General features: G+C 31.8%; 1 protein-coding gene across 1 annotated transcript in view; it reads left to right on the top strand.

Annotated features, from left to right (window-relative positions):
* Positions 1–15,600, top strand: part of LOC118185701 (carbonic anhydrase-related protein 10-like) — a gene marked incomplete at its 5' end in the record, with an annotated part of 459,955 nt that overhangs the window by 425,514 nt on the left and 18,841 nt on the right. The window lies entirely within an intron of this gene.

A 15,600-nucleotide genomic window follows, 5' to 3' on the forward strand; every position in this document is an offset into this window, starting at 1 on the left:
CAGTATGTATAACTGCTCTACAAATAACTGAAAAAACTCTACAATTCCGGTGCAAATTATATACGTAAACATCTAAGCAAAATCTGGAACCATGAGTCTCAATCATGGTTCCAGATTTTGTTTAGATTTTTTTGCTCGATTTCTGTTCGATGAACTGAAATAAAAGACTGGTAATACGGTATATTATATTTTCAAAAGTTCTGCTTTGTTGATGCTATTCCAATGGGCCTTAAGGAATTAGGTCTAATTCAACAAACTGTAAGCAACTGTGTAGTCGTACATACCCAGTTTGGAAATATTGGAATACTTCTTTTGACAAAATAAGTGCTATAGTTCAATTTAACAAAAAAATGCCTAATGTCAGCAGCGTGGTGCTTTCTGAGCAAGTTTAATCTATGCTCCTCATTACAGTAAACATAAATTAAACTTCAGTACGTTAGTTATAACAATATATTTTAATATTAGAAAACATTATGCAAAGTATTGTGAAATTTAAGCCGCTTTCAAAAACCATTATTTACATTAATCCATTTATTAATTCAGATGAGCTGTTTAAGAGTAACGGAAACTCTGCAATAAAATAGTATGTATCAAAGAAAGGTAACTGCACTAAGGCAATAAAATTAATTAGTTTATGCTTAATTAATTTTACTGCTAATTATATTGACATTAAGCTCCTTCATTCCAAACGAGAAGAGAATGCAAAAGAAGACAAAATGAAATCAAACAGTCGGTCATATAGTACAAAGAATAGAAGCAGTTTTATGAATACAATGAATTTAAACTATGCGAGTAGAGTTCCAACAACTATGTTATTTTAATTGTAACATCATGATTTATTTCAAAGTTTAAAGTTAACAATCATAATTTTTAAGAGAAATATCTGACTATTCATAGTTAATTAGACACCCCTTCTTGCTATTCACGTGAAACTCCTCAATAATGACTGTGGCTCCAAGTATAATATTGAAAATTAAGTTCAAACTTATGGAAAAACAAATTAACATGTTAAAATTATTAATAAGACATTGAAAAGGAAAACTGAATTAAAACGAAGTAATTTTACGAAACAATGCCACTAATTGTCAGAATATGAGGGAAAAAAAGTTGTGCTTTGTTTATTTATATTTTGTTTCATTTTTCTATTTCCTGAAATTCGTATAACAGTTCACTGTACGTAATTCTGCATTAAAAAGTGTTAAAATAATATCCTCTCGATATTAGCTATTGAAAAAAATGCAGGAAAGTTTATGCTAGGCTCAGATAACATAGGTTTATATCATTATTGAAAAATAAAAAATTATAGAATAATTTTAATCCTATTAGTTTGTTATAGGATTTAGAAAATGTTTATCGCTACTTGGAGAGAAAATTGCACAGCTAAGTCAATGGTGAAAATATACAAATCAAATCTGTTAAAGTTTGATATTTTTTGTTACCTAGAGAAACTGAATAACTCATAAATGAAAATAAAACAGCTGCAAAAACGTGAAAGTTTCTATAACATAATTAAAGTAAACAGAGTACGTTCCAAAACTTTAAATGATACTGATCAAAGAATGAAAGTAATAAATTTCCTTTCCAGATATTTCCATTTACTTTATTCATTTACAGTATTATTAAAATACAAATAATATAAATCATTAAAATTTTTAACATAATATTGTAGAATCGGTACTTACTGTCTAGGAATATGATGTTTATAAACTTACTTCCGATGTGGCTGTCTAGGGACTAATAAACTAGTCCGATTTATGTAAAACTTGAATATTTAATGAAACATGAATAGTTGCTACAAACTACAAAGTAATTACATACGTAGAAGGAAATAGATGAGATTATTCACAGATGAATAGAATCGACTGTTTTTTACATGTAAACATCTTTCAGTCGCGTCATCGTCTTAATGGCGGAATCGTCTGCCTTGTATCATCGAGAAAGTAAAAGATTTATTCTGACAGCTTGTCGCGTTATCCGATTATAATGAACGATGCCATCCCACAACTGCTCGTCCATCCTGATGGAATGCGGCCTCGCATTCTCGTAGCACCACTCTCTACATCTGGGGATCTGAAAAATAAAATTAAAAAAAAAAAAAAAAAAAAAAAAAAAAAAGAGATTTTTAGTTACTATTGATGGAAAAGTCGTCTTAAATGGTTTATTTCAGCCATCTTTTCTCATCATCTTAACATCCTCAGAAATAACGGCTTTATCTCTTCTTCAATGCTCTTTCAGTGTTCGTTCATCTTTAACAGTCTATCTGAATACATACATTTCACAAACACGTCTTCTTTGATGTTGTCTGGTACAATTCGTCTGGATTCGTCTTTACATACGTCTTAATATCGTCTGAAGGCGTCTTCTTAGATACCGTCTGGATACGTCTTCTGAATGCGTGTTAGATATGTTCAAGATCCGTCATTCGAATGCGTCTTCTTAAAATCGTCTTCTTCAAGCCGTCTTCCTTCATACATTTCATCCTTAGACATCGTCTTCAGTCTTCTTAAATTAGTTCACGTCTTTAAAATAATAGTCCATTAGTCAAATCGGGAGAAATTTGTCAACTTGGGAAAAAGTCTATAATCAGAAATGATCAAAATCGGTATTTCGTTGTCAAAGCCTTTCGGGTTTCTTCCTATATCTTCTGAATCTGCTTTTTCGCTTCTTTTTTCGCGCCTTCTTTAATTTCTTTTGTTTCGTCTCTGCTTTCCATATCATCGTCGTTGTAATCAGGTTTTCTGCCTGACTTCTGCTTTTCAATCTTCTCTTTTTCTTCGGTGGTCTCTGTAGTTTCTTCGTCTCCAGTGGCTTCTTTTGCTTCTCTATTCCAAGGTATTTTACTGAAATGTTTCTAGTAGAATTCGCATTTGATTCATCACCTTTAGCAAATAACTCTTCTTCGGGGAAATTCTTCTCTTCAGAATCTCCTTCTGCAGTGGCGTTTCTCCTCGTTGGTTTCAGAGCTAATTGCATTGTGCTTGAGTTTCCTTTTTGCACTAATTCATCTGCAATAATATCATTTTCATTTACATCAGAATCTGAATCACTCAGGACGTCGTCAGAATTCACAATCAGGGAATCAATGCCACTTGCTTTGATTGTAGATGAAGTATATAGTTTGATCACATTCTGTGCTGTAACAGGAACTATACTAACAGGATCAGTTTCTGGTTTTGGAAGCAAAAACCCATAATTAACAACTTTTTCAAATCCTTCTTCAGAACCATTTCCATTGCAATAAGCATTTTTTTGCTCTTCAGAATCATTCTCAGATTTCTTGTTTTCTGCGATAACACAAATATTTGATCTAAATGAAGAACCATCAATTTGGAATTCACCTTCAAATCTCTCTATAGGTTTGTTGCCAAATTCTGTTAACTGGAGCTCTGCCGACTTAAGTTCAGGAGCACCTATCTTCTTATGTATATCTTCTCGGATTAGCGTTACTTGACTACCAGTATCTATTAAAGCATCAGTTTGCAAATTACCCAAATTAACAGTTTTATGCATTTCTTTCTGACAAGTGTGAGTTATTGGAGTAACAGCTTTGGCATCTTGGATATTTTTAGATGATGTTTTCGAACAATCTAATCCTTTACTCTTATTGTTAAACGAATTAGATTTATGGTCTAAACTTCCACAATTATAACACCTTGGCTCTTTAATCTTACTAGGTACAGCGCGTGTTTTATTTTGTGTGTTAGTACTTGAATAACCTTTATTCTTCGTATCTGGAACGCGAATTTTCTCATATATTTTAAATTTCTCTTTGAATTCAGAAATAGTTTTACACCCATACAAAACAATTTTGTTACTACTCTGATCTGGTATGCCATTGATTACATAATCAAGAATTGATGAATCATCAACAGAACCGCGACTGGCTATTTCACGCATGGCAATTAAATATTCGGAAAGTGATTCACCAGGTTTTAAGTGTCGTTTCTGTAACAAATTATGAAGTTGTGCACTGTTTATTTTAGAACCAAATTCAGATAAAAGATTTTATTTTAATTTGTCCCATGATATTATACCTTTCAAAGACCTAATAAATACTTTAGCAGAACCAGTAAGCAATTTTTTAGCAAACACAATTTTCTGTAATTCCGATAACTTAAATAATTTAAAAGATTCTTCTAAATCACCAATGAAGGATTCAACTGGATATGTATCAGTGAGATTAAATTCAGAAACAGTTTCTAAGATATCACGAAAATGTAGGGAAATATTGCTAGGCATTATAATGTTTTCATTCACTGAGTTATTTATGGGAGGTGATTCTGACCGAACAGAATTAATATCATCATTTTTATCAGAATCATAAACACTTTCGTTTTCAGATAACTCATCATCGTCATCACTTTCAGATTTTAAAAGCTTAAAATCACAAAGACTATTTAATATTAAATCACAGTTTTTATCAGGATTTGAGTCATAATTAAGATGTAACAAATTACACACAGAAATAAAATCATTTGCAGTAAAAGTTTTAAGTAATTTTTGTTTTGTTTCTTCAATATTAAAATCAGATGGAAAACCACAAAAGTTACGCAATCTAGTTCTATTTTTTTCGATCACCCAAAGTTCCAAACACAATTTGATGTAAAAGTTTAATTGACTTAGTAGGCCCAGTCTTTAAAGAATTTGAAATTCTAGGAATAGAATTTAAGGTAGTCATCTTAATTCACAGTATCATAGAACACTATTCTTAAAAGTAACAATGTGGAAATAATCGAAACAAAACTTACTTCTCTTATTTTGTAATATTCATAATGCTTCTTCCTAGGCTCATCGCGACCCGAACGCCCAAATCTGTAGAATCGGTACTTACTGTCTAGGAATATGATGTTTATAAACTTAGTTCCGATGTGGCTGTCTAGGGGCTAATAAACTAGTCCGATTTATGTAAAACTTGAATATTTAATGAAACATGAATAGTTGCTACAAACTACAAAGTAATTACATACGTAGAAGGAAATAGATGAGATTATTCACAGATGAATAGAATCGATTGTTTTTTACATGTAAACATCTTTCAGTCGCGTCATCGTCTTAATGGCGGAATCGTCTGCGTTCTATCATCGAGAAAGTAAAAGATTTATTCTCACAGCTTGTCGCGTTATCCGATTATAATGAACGATGCCATCCCACAATATTTTAGTTAATATTGGAGTAAAAATTTCTTTACGGTTTAAAGGATGGAAAATAAACTTTGAAAGTTCTTTTCCAATAATTAATTATTGTAAATATTACTCGGTATTAAAACATAATATTAATTGTTAGAATAAGAATATATTATACTTCGAATTGAAATATGTAATCTTACATTTTTTCTCATTCAAAAATATTTGTGGATATAAAAAGTATATGGGAACTTCAAATAGTAACCAAAATGCTTAAATCAAAACCGAATGCACTTAGTCTTCGTTCAAATTTATATATGACAGAAAGCATTTGAGCTGAATATATTTGCAGAATTCTGCTGAATGCAACTTAACTGAATATGCAAGTATTTTTAATCACAAAAATAAATTTATTGATACTAAGAAATTAAAATTGCTAAAGATCATCACAAAAGTAAATTTATTGATACTAAGAAATTAAAATTGCTAAAGATCATATTTAAAGTTCTTTAAGAAGATAATGATTTTATTGACAACTTTTCTATCCATATGAGAAGTTAATAAAAATTTTGTTTCATGCATGAATTTAACTTAGAAGTGGATTTCATTGCTAATGTAATTTAACAATAGTTAATTAACAATTATAGTTAAACACTTTGTTTATATTGGAAGAAGAAGTGAGCATTTTTAAAAGAACATTGAGCTTAACTCATAATCCCCCAGGAAGCAGAAAGGATTGCAGCAGCAAAGGACCTAGAATTTTTTTTGCAATTTGATGGTTAGTGTCAATTCGTACTTTACGTTTAGTTTTTTTTTTTTTTTTTTTTTTTTTTTTTTTTTTTTTTTAATAAAGGTAAGTACAATAGAGATTAGTTCATTTTATGTGACGGGGAATAGTCAAAAATAAATCCTTTTCATCACATCAAAAGTGTTTGCGATACAAAAGCCGAGTCCGCAAATCCCTCTTCATGTATGTTTTGAGAATAGAAAAAAAGAAAAAAAGTGTTTTGTAAGCGTTTTGTGTCATTACCAAGCGAAATATATTCCCATTAAATAAATGGAAAATTTCTGATAAAGGCAGGAAAATGGAGTGAGGAAAAGAACATACACACATAAGCATTATTGCTAGGAAGCGTATCACTTTTTTCATTTCCTTTTTATTCTTTTGGTATAAATTTTTTATTATTATTTCTTCTTTTTCCAGCACATTTTCGGCATGCGAGAAAATATCTCTCAGCTACCTCCACCTTTTTATTTTTAATTCTCTTTACTTTGATCAATATTCATAAAAAAGTAAAAGTTCGAAAATTCAATATTGCCATACTTTAATTAAACGACTCAGGTATGTTAATTGAAACATTTCTCCCGTTGCATCAATTCTAAGCACAAAACTGTTCGTGAAGTAAAAAATAAAGTAAAATTTTTAATTCCATAATAGCACAGATTTACATTTTGTCAAAAGGACCACACTTGGATATTTGTGATATCAGCGATTAATTTTAATCGAGCGGATTTATTTAATTAACGATACCGCAGTTTAAAAAAAAATTGTTAATCCTCTGCTCCAAGGGTAATTTTTTCCTAAATTTATCTTATTTATATAGATACACTGCTAACGAAAACTTATTTAATGACCAGGACTAATTATTGCTGTTGGGGTGTTTACTTTTTGTTCTTTTAGTCGTGAAACATTTTTTTAAATGTTTCTGATTTACTTCCATTCTCATTAGCGTGTTATTGATGTGTTATAGATGAAACCGGGAATTGACTTTTAATAATTGCATTTGTTATGACTTTTTCTTTTCTGAAATAGTGGGAAAAATTAAAGTCTTTCCTGTAATGCTTCACGTTGAAGAATGGGAGTAGAATTTAGAGTTACAAAAAATAAAACACGAGTATTGAATATTTTTAATGGTGGAGCTATATTAAATATCCCCAGACATTTTTATTTAATCTTTTAATTAACGTTTAAGAACACGAGCTTACGAAAGCCCTAACTTAATACATCAGATAATAAGATAATAAAAAATGGTATTTTCTAATAAGTGATTTCTTTCCAGAATATTGACTTGAAATAAAAAATGTATATGAAATTTTAAATTGCTTTATTTAATAAATTTACTAAATTTTATTTGTTAGCAAAACTTTTAAAAAAAATATTTACAATATACTTAATTAACATTTCGAGTACAGATAGTTAATCGATTAATAGATTACATAAGGAGGGGGGAACTGGTAGTAATTTTTTTTATAAATCCCATTTACCATAATCTAGACAATTTTGAATTTTAGTAAACAACACACTACAGACTTATTTTAAAATACACGAGATATCGATTGTAAAAAATTATTGAAACTTATTAATTTAAAAACTAAATTTTCAACCTGACTTCCGAAACACACCGCTCTTTCCTCATTCGCTCAATCAATAACATGTGCGGACAACCTTTCACTGAAATTATACTATCTTTCTAATTTTCAAATTTTAAACGGAACTAAAATGTTACTGTCAGTAAAGTCTCTTTGTAATATAAACTGCTTGTAAATAAAATAATGGAAAATACTGTATATGTATCAACAATATACCGCATGACCCAAAATTCCTTTAGCATTTGAAAATTCAATACTTCACTGAATAATTTAGGTAGAGAGGTAAAAACTGACACCTATGCTTTAATGGGGTTTTATTGAAAGCAAGAAAAGTGCTTAAAACGACCAACAGATGGCGCTTCATATGGCAAAAGTAGTAATTAGCATTACAAGTTATTTTTAGCAAAGACTATGTTCTTTATAACAAATGCTCAACATTTTAAAATATTGTTCAAGAATACTGACAAAAGAAAGAAATATACTCATAAATATATCGAATGTAAATAACATATTAACGTAAAACATTCGAATATATAAAATTGCTTATATGAATGACATTTAAGAATTTTGAAAAATGGTTCAAATAATTTATATTCTCTAACATTATTACAGTAACTAAGCATGATTAAACAATACGGTGAATCTTTAAATAAAAAGAAAAATCAAAGTAACAGAAATATAGCTGTTAATTGCCCTCAAAAGAGTCTCGTTTACGATACACCTATCCCATCATTCCTACCAATTTTCGAAACAGTTCTACACGTCTTCCTTTCTGCTTTTGGTCCATACCCATACCTTCTAGACAGTTACAGACGATGCTGAGTTGCCTCGTTGTGCTTAGTCAAGTCAAACATTTATTTTTCAAAGTCATTTAAGCTTTGAGAAGAAAACACACTGCGAGATGCATTGAATAAAATGAATGATGACACACTGGAGAGTTTTTAATGTTAAAATTTAAATTATTCGTGAGTTAAATAAATGACATTGAACAATCAAATATATTGGGTTGAACAATCAAATATATTGGGTTGAACAATCAAATATATTGGGTTGAACAATCAAATATATTGGGAATATTTTGGTTACATGGAAACAAGCAACCACAGCGCTGCACACGAGATAGGGACAACACGACAACAGAATTACTGTTGCCAACTAACATTAAGTAAATATTGTGATTGGTACACATATCTTATTTTTTTAATACGCCCCCTTGCCAATCACACTATGTGCAAGATATTAACATACTTCCATAAAAATTATTCAAGCTGTGGTTGTACACATTTACAGAAAAACAATTTAGCTGCTGTTACATGCTTAAACACTATTGACCTCTACTTATGAATTGTATCATTAAATGAACACATATTACGTTATACTAGGAAACACAATGTTTACATAGAAATAATTTAAAAATTAGTATCCAGACTTCTTTCTGGAGTTTTAAGTCAATTTTCTACACTGTTACAACCATAATGGTTTATGTTCAGTCACAAACTTCGAAGGAGATCATTTTTACATGCAAATCCTGACATAGTTCATGTCACGTAAAAGTGTTTTCGAGGTCTGCTTAGTTAGGAGATCAGCGAGATTGTCGCTCGATGGCACATGATCAAATACAATCACATTTTCTTTCACTAGGTCTCTCAGGAAGTGAAATTTAATATTGATGTGCTTACTTCTTTCAGAAGTAACACGGTTCTTGGCTAGGAATATTGCTCCCTGGTTGTGGACTAGCACTTTTTGAGGTGAAGCAGCTAATTCATTACAGATTTCTTTGATGAAATGTTTAATCCATAGGATTTCCTTGGCAGTGTGACACATCGCCACATACTCTGCTTCTGTCGACGATAAAGCTGTTGTGGGTTTCTTCTTGCTCGACCATGAGATTGAAGCACCTGCGAGTAGCATTATATAACAACCACTGTCAAATTTACGGTCAGTTCTGTCACCTCCCCAGTCAGCATCTGAGTAGACTTGAAGTGGCTCACCTGTCTTCTGGAATCTCAACTTTCTGTGTCGTGTTCCCTTTAGGTATCTTAGAATGTGCTTCACACCTCCCCAGTGTTCTTCAGTGTGTTTTTCATTAAATTGGCTCATGTAGGTGGAAGAATAAGCCATGTCTGGGCGAGTACCACAAGTCAGATAAAGGAGACTTCCTGTAGCTTGTCTGTAAGGGATTTCCTTGCTGTTTTCTTTGATTTCCTCCCACTGTTGTTCATCTAAATTTTTATGTTTTATGCTGGAGTCCAATGGCGTGGATGCACATTTTGCTTCAGTCATTTTAAATGTTTCTAGGATCTCTGATACATAAACGATTTGATCTAGTGTGTATGATCCATTTTCTTCTTTGCATATTTGCATGGATAAGATCTGGCTTGCAGGACCTAGGTCCTTGACATTGAACCTTTTCTTGATGCTTTCATTGAATTCATTTATCTCTTGCATGTTTCCAACTATCAGGAGTTCATAAACATAAACTCCAATTATGTTCCTCTCACGACAAAAGTAAATACAAGGGTCTGCACTTGATTTTTTTAATCCATACTGGACCAGGAAGTCGTTCAAGCAAGTATTCCATGCACGTCCTGATTGTCGGAGACCATAAATGCTTTTCTTCAGGTGGCAGACAAAGTGTTCTTTCCCTTTCTCAATGCATCCTTCTGGCTGTGCCATATACTATATGTCCTCTTTTAGAATTCCATTACGGTATGCAGCTGTCACATCCATTTGGTGAACCCCTACCTTTTTCTCTGCAGCTACGGCAAGCAGTAACCTTACAGATTTAAGTTTGATGACTGGTGAAAAGGCGTTTTGAAAGTCCACTCCGGGTATTTGCAGATAGCCTTTTTCCACCAATCTGGCTTTGCTCTGAACTTTGCTCGGTTCCCAATCTCGTCCTTTTTCTTACGAAACAATCATCTGGATGCTATTACCTGGGTTCCTATTGGTTTAGTAGTTAGTTCTCATGTTTGAGCTTTAGTGAGGTTCTGAATTTCTTCCTGAATGGCTTGTAACCACATGTCAGCTTCGGGTGTGATTTCAGGACATCGTTTAGAGTTACTGGGTCCTTTTTTTTCAGATTGTTGTATCTCTTGGGCATAGTACAGATAAAAATCTTCGAAACGTTTAGGAATTCTGGTGTTTCTTTTTCACCCTCTCTCACTCCCATGGGTAGGATTTCTGGCTGCTGCTTCCACTTCATGGTCTAGGTTGTTAGCAACGTCTTGTATCTGTGTAACTGATTGGCCTTTACCTTCGTAATCTGGAGTATTTTCAAGCTGTAGGTTTGGACATCTTTCAGAATTTTTCTCAATCGGATCTGTATTTAGGCGTTGGGTTTCATCCAAGTCATTTACATCAAGAGTTATGTGATCTAGAGAAGAGTCACGAGCTTTTGTTTCAGGTAGGTCCAAGTGATATTCTGATTCAAAGTCTTCAATTTTAAGAGTAGCTTCTTCTGCAGGATTGTCACACTTCCTTAGTTTTAAGGGGAAAACATTTTCTTCAAAAATGACATCTCTGCTGACAAAAAATTGTCTTCTTCAGGTCATACAATTTGTAGCCCTTAACTCCTCCCCACAAAAACACATTCTGTAGCTTTAGCATCAAGCTTGCTTCCTCTTGAGTATGAGCGAACATGGCTCCAGGCTCTGCATCCGAAAACTCTGTGGTGGTCTGTTTCGCTTAGAGATCCTGACCATCTTTCCTCTGGCACAGTCTTCCTTTTTTCTCACCAGATAGAAGAGTATCTCCATTCTTACCAATCACTTTCAATTACTCAATTCTACTTTTAAGCTTCTTTCTTCAATTCTACCAATCGATAGTAGATTTCCTCCTAGTTTTGGAACATATAGGACATTTTCAAGAGTGACGTTTTTTCTTCCATCTTCTTCTCCAACAGAAAATGAAATATTTCCAATTTCAGTGATCTTTATTCTTTCTGAACTAGCAACTTCAACTTCAGATGTGTACTTTTTAGGGTCTGAGAATTTTCTTTTATTAGGGGTTATGTGTTCTGTAGATCCCCTGTTTAAAATCCACAGATTATTTTTCCTTGATTTTGCCAGAAGCGCAATGTTTGTCTTGAGGTTAACTGCAGTTTTGACACTGTTTTGGTTCTGATATTAGACCTCTTTGCAAATTTTAGAGATGTGCCCCCATTGGCCACAGCTGAAGCATTTAGTACTTCTTCCTCTGTTAGTTTCTTCTTTATATGGCCTTTTAGCTGCATACTTCTTCATGGGTTTTCCAAATGCAGGCTTCTTCTGGTTGGTGGCAAAGCTGTGTGAAGAGCTCTTGTTCTTCATGATACACTTTGGCTGAACTCTCATTTCTAACTATACGTTTCTCTTCTACAAGTAGCCTTGGTTTCACAATCATAGTTGTCAGATTTGCTTAGTCTTTTTGCAAACTTAGGATGAGCGATTCATAACTTCTAGTCAGTCCCAATAGCACCACTAGGGCCACTTCTCTATATGTGAATGCATATCCACCATTAGCTAATTTTCAATGTAAGTCCATTAATCTTGCTAGAATGGATTGGACAGACTCATTTGGCATCGTATTTATGTTAAAGAAATCTCTCATAAGTTGCAGTACGTGAAGCAAACCAAATTTTGTATGCATTTCTTTTTAACAGTTCCAGGCGTCTCTGGCTCTAACATAATATCCGATATCATCTAAATATGTATATTCAACTAAGAGGACTAATAGAGTAAGAACTTCGTCATTCGTTCTCCTCTCCGCTTCATTCATTTCAATTCCATATCCGTGTTCCACTGCTTCCCAGCATCTCTTGTGCACCAGCACGGCACGCGAACGGATACACCATGTGTGATAATTGTCGCCGTTTAGTTTCGGCATTTTATAATCTTCAGATGTCATTCTTCAAGTAAATATATCGAGCTAAATTCACCAGAAAAAAAATTATTTACTTCGTCAAAGGATGGTTATCCAGCTCACTTCAGATTCAAAACGTGGTTAGGCTTCGGCGATCGGCGCGATTAGGCTTCGGTGCGATCTTCAATCCTGGATCGTTATGGCATTTCCTTTTTAGCTTCGTGCTGACAACGTGTGAAAATTTAAATTATCCGTGGGTTAAATAAATGACATAGTCCAGGTTGAACAATCAAATATATTGGGAATATTTTGGTTTCATGAAAACTAGCAACCACAGCACTGCACACCAGATAGGGACAACACGACAACAGCACTACTGTTGCCAACTAATATTAAGTAGATATTGTGATTGGCACGTATATCTTATTTTTTTAACATTTAATTGGCATAAATTTGCCGTATCAGAAACAATGTATTACAATTAGATTTTTCATGATAAAGATTGAAATCGTTTTAAAAATTTTCAGGTAAATTTTGTGCATATTCTTTATTAAAAGCCGTATTATATTTAAAATTCATTACAGTATTTGGGGGCGTAAACTCGGAATGCACACTTTCGTCAAGGTTTCACAAAGCACAGCCACATCACATTGATGTTCGAAGCTGATTGACGAATTTTATTGCACAAACAAGTGACACGAGCCATTTGTAAGTAAACGTCATCTGCCCTTCATTATAAGCATGAAAAGGTTTTATAAGTGACTTGTAAATAAAGATTTAAAATTTTTGTTCAGAGGAATAATAGCTTCATAACTGGATATTGAAAAATTTGAGGTTTTATTTATTTTTTGAGAATAAGAAAGAAAAGCGTGGAAAACAATCAGTATTTTTTTCATTAATATATTTACAACGTTACTAGCATAAAATTAAGCGTTTACTTTTAAAGCAGATGAAAATAACATGTAAAACAAAGTTTAACGATTAAGAATTGTTCTCTGTGCTTCTCAGTAATTATAAAATTTGAATCAGACTACATTGTCAATACCGATATATCTTAAGAAGATCGTATTATAATCCATGAGTATGTATCATAATGTAATTTCTGTGAGTTAAACACAAAAAGAACATTTTACGGAAACCAAAATACTGCACAAACTGTTCATTAGTTCAGTCTGTCAATAAATATCAATGTATTGCAGAGCGCAGACAGTAACTAACAACTGCCTTTAAGTCCATTTAAGATCCAGTTGGCTAACTGCATTTTCATACTATCTTTCGCTTTTAGTGCTCTAGAGTAACAGATGTTAAATGCTTAACGAATCTCTCCACAAACATAGCAAACACTAGTAAACACAAGGACAGTTGGAGCATAAAAATATAACTGTAGGTAATTTAATAATAAAATTACACATTTTGTCCAGAAACTTCAAAACCTAAGAGCTTATAGCTTAACTTTCATATCCAAATTAATTTGTGTTACTGTAAGGTAAATTGCAAGCACTTATCAAGAGAAAAAGTAATAACTTTTAATTTTTTATTTAAATTATTCAAATATCATGTTAAGACCCAAAACTGAGTCCCTTACTACATTGAAACTAAGAAATATGCATTCGTTTTATATTCCAAATTAATTACTTCAAAAAAGTCCATTGATATTTAGATACTTACATTCATTCAACAGTTTTCCGCTTTTCAATTCCATTCCCTTTGTAGCAAATAAGCTTTTACGTTATTTTTCATTTCTAAGAATATCCTGACTAATTTAAGTTCAATGATTTGAAATTCGCATTATATGTCGTGCAAGTTTTACTTGTCTTGATAAGAGAATCAATTGCAAATATATAAGAATAAAATAATTTAATTAAAACATATATGGGTGTTTTCCTTTAAATATCATTTATTGCACGTGTAGAAAATATTCAGAAGAATACGCTTTTGGAGTAAATAATAAACCTATTCGAACAAATTCAAAACTATGAGAGGAAAAGAAGAAAAGTATTAAAAAGCGTCACGCTATTTCAACATTATTGAAAACATATAAAGTTCAATTCAACAAACTTCGTTAAAAGATCAATAATTGCATATTTCCAGACAATTTTATCATTAGATTTGTGGCAAGAGGTAATATATTGTTATTTTTTTAATTTGATGCTATTGCCTAATTGTAGTTTTATTCGAATAGGAGAAGTGCATTGTTGACATAGGCCCATTCAATATCAGCCATGCATCTTCTTCAATTAATAAGTTGAATGCGAGAAAAATAATTCACGACACAAATGCGTAAAGGGTACATTTCGATAGGCATTTCTTGACATGACAATAAATAATTCTTTAAAATGAAACTGCTTAAGCAATATTTTATAACGTTCAAGCCTAAGAATGGTGGTGTAGTTGAAGCCGTACAATATTGCTAGTTCAGCAAGTGAAAGGATTTATCAGTCTTTCTTAGCCCATACATTAAGTTATTTTTCCTTTAATTCTACGAATACTTTATTATAATTTATTACCTAACAGACTTCAAAATTTTAGTTTCTCTTAATTTATACCATATCTTATAATTTATACTTATATTTTATTTATTTATATTTTATTTATTTAATAGTTTATGTAAGAGTTTCAAATATTTTAACAGTTGCTTCATATATCTTTAAGTTATAAAATCTACCAAACTATAATTTTATTCCAGATAATTTTTTAATATTATACACTATTTTAAAACTGCATATATTGCATTCTCTGCTCATACCAGGTATACGGTTTTTCTCATACCACGTCTTTAATTCTATGATGCAGTACAAAACAATTTTATTCCTCAGCTGGTTCAACTAAAGTAAATTCAACGTAAAGTTTCCTTTACGCCAAATTTATTACAATATAATTAATAATAACATAATATATATTAACTTAATCACTAAGTAAACTAAAAATTTAACTTACTTTAAATTAAAATAGCAGGTCAGAAGACTTATTTGGTTATATTTATTAAACTTAAAACTTATAAATTGTGAAGTAAAAAACGGAATAATAGATATGAGCTTAAAATCACATTTGTATAGAAAAAAGAAACTGGAAATTTAGGATGTATATGTAAGGAAATAAGGATAAAAAGACAAAGGGATAAAGCATTTGCTGCCCTTTTGTAATGACTGTGTTGTTAATTGCTACAGCAGTGTTAGCTGTAATCCTTATATATATATATATATATATATATATATATATATATATATATATATATCAGCTGCTTATGAATTCAAAATAATACCAT

The sequence above is a fragment of the Stegodyphus dumicola genome, chromosome X1 (genome assembly GCF_044657685.1).
Source record: "Stegodyphus dumicola isolate Sdum_Otavi_A_Nest chromosome X1, ASM4465768v1".
Lineage (NCBI taxonomy): Eukaryota > Metazoa > Arthropoda > Arachnida > Araneae > Eresidae > Stegodyphus > Stegodyphus dumicola.